The sequence below is a fragment of the Carassius auratus genome, unplaced genomic scaffold (assembly GCF_003368295.1).
Source record: "Carassius auratus strain Wakin unplaced genomic scaffold, ASM336829v1 scaf_tig00032385, whole genome shotgun sequence".
NCBI lineage: Eukaryota > Metazoa > Chordata > Actinopteri > Cypriniformes > Cyprinidae > Carassius > Carassius auratus.
The window spans coordinates 42,501-45,111 of NW_020525997.1; the positions used below are offsets into that span (position 1 = coordinate 42,501).

At 40.1% G+C, this 2,611-nt stretch overlaps 1 pseudogene; it reads left to right on the forward strand.

Annotated features, from left to right (window-relative positions):
• LOC113080875 (cadherin-12-like) overlaps window positions 1-991 on the forward strand; it is a 32,123-nt pseudogene extending 31,132 nt beyond the window's left edge.
• The last annotated feature ends 1,620 nt before the right edge of the window (window positions 992-2,611 follow it).

The following is a 2,611-nucleotide window of genomic DNA, read 5'->3' on the forward strand; positions in this document are numbered from 1 at the left end:
ACTAGAAAAAACTACATTAGAAAACTTTCCCCTAACAACACATGCAGCTTGATTTAGCCACATTTTTCCCTCTGCTTCTTCAGAAAGCGTGAATTATTAGGTCTAATCTTTAATTCTCGCAGCAGCGCCTGTGCCTCCCTGTCTCTTTCTCTCTAGCGTCTTTCTTTGAGTGGAGTGGGGAGAGCGAGCGCTGTCTGCCTCTGAGGAGGGAGATGAAAGCCCAGAAAAACTACCTCCCCTCCTCAAACACAACTGAGGCAGTACAATGGTGACAGACAGCATGTCAAAACTGCATTATGGCTACCCTCAGGCTGCCGTTCTCTTTAGTCCCATTTTGAAAACCCACGTACGAACAAAAAAAGAAATCAGCTAATGGCTTCGGATCATGTGACCACCCCCTTTTTTTTTTTGCACTAGTTTGTTGCCACTTAAAGGCCCTGTACTGTATGTCAGCTTGTATAATGCCACGGAACAAGTTATGCGCCTCTGGTGTTTTGCAGTGATGGTGGTGCTCTATATGGGCCTGAGAAAACATAAGAAGGACACTCTGATGTCGTCTAAAGAGGACATTCGGGACAATGTGATACACTACGACGATGAGGGAGGTGGGGAAGAGGACACTCAGGCATTTGACATAGGTACATTACGCAACCCCAAAGGCATCAAAGAGACAGCACAGCTGCAAAAAATAAAATCAGTGGATGAGCCCAATCGGGCTAGTGCGTGTATGTCCAACGAGGACAGTGAGGACATCCGAGCCTACATCCATCACTGTCTGCTGGAGAACTCAGCACCTCCATATGACTCTCTGGTCACGTATGCATATGAGGGAGAGGGTTCGGTGGCTGAGTCTCTCAGTTCCATTGAGTCCTGGGTGCTTGAACCCAAGGAGGATTACAGAAATCTCTATGACTGGGGTCCTCGTTTCAAAACACTGGCTGGAATATTTAAAGAGCATGAGTATAAGGACATGGAAAAGATGGGAAATTAAGCATACGCTGATGTGCTAAATGACAGGCTACACATTTTCAGGCTCTCTGTGAAAAACACAAAGTTTATTTATTTCAGGCATGGCACTTAAAGGAATAGTTCAATCTAAAATGAAAATTGTCATGTTATTCCAAACCTGTATGACTTACCTTCTTGTGTGTAAAGGTCCGGTGTAATTAGTGCAATTTTGCTGAGATTTCACGTCAAAACAAAAAAGGTCAATTTTCCAAAAAGGTCTAAGTGAGTGTTCTTTTTTAAGTGAGAAAAAAAAATAGCAATGTATGAGTCTATACAATGAAAGTCAGTGGGGATAAAATATTGTTTTGGACTCTATTTATTTTGATATGGACAAAAAGGTTGAAACTTCACTGAAAAACAGCAAAAGTTAACAAACCTTGACAAAATACAAGAGAGTTTAAAGATGATTTACAAGACAGCTTTTTTCTTTGTCTATCCACTAGTGTATACAATGAAAGTCAATGTGGATGAAATATTGTATTGGACCCCACTGACATTGATTAAATGAACAAAAAACAGGTTAAAACCTCACTGTCTATACAATGAAAGTGATTTGCTTTGATAATATGAACACAATAGAACACACACACACACACACACACACACACACACACACACACACACACATACATATATATATAAATAAAAAAATCGGCCAGCTGCTGTTGTTTTTCCGCAGAAGAAAGTCAATCATACAAGTTTGGAATGTTTAATTTTCATTTTGGGGTAAACTGTATCTTTAAATTAAGTTGTTATCTGAGGCTAGGGAAAGACACTGATAAGGCTGGCTATGTGCCTTTCCTGTACCTCATGCATATTTTACAGACTTCTGTTTACATTTAAGAAAAAACGTGGAACTATTTTTTCCGACTGCATTTTAACATCTGTTTTATATACTTCTTATATACAAGTCAAAGAACCAAAAAAAAAAAAAAAAAAACCTCTTTGATATAAAAAGTGCCTCATAAACTGCTTTATTTGTCTTTCAACTGTTGACATTGTTATTTGCAATGATCCATGCAAGAGGAGTCTATAACCTAGGATAAAATAGGATAAACATCAAATCTAAAAAATTGTTGCCCTGCTACTGTAGCAATCCTTCCAAACATGTTTACCAGCACTTAGCAGGAATTCTGCCAGGCCAGTGCCTGGAATGTCACAGTAGATACTTTTCACTGATGCCCCATGAACACATCTGTTTGGATCGCCCTCACTGACTGCCCCAGACTGTGCTGTTTGCTTCCATGCTGATCGAGCCTCTCCAGCCCTATTTACTGCCCTCCGGGTCTCTGCCACTAGTTTGATAGCCACAGGCTGTTTGCACCTGTTGTCTTCCTGTCTAAGTGTTGTGGTGCGCTCTGACATCACTGTACAGTGATTCATCAGAGCCGTGGCTTTACACTAGGGCAGCCATTTCCAGTGATTCTGTACTGTCCAACCAAGTCATTACAATGTTCATTTTGACCCATGTTGTTTTCTGTCGATCTCCCTGAGAGTGGAGCTAATGAGACCTCTTCATCAATTATCAAAAGAGTATATGAAAGAATCTCTTATCCGTTATTTGATTATATTGTATAAACTTATATTGTATAAACTATAACAA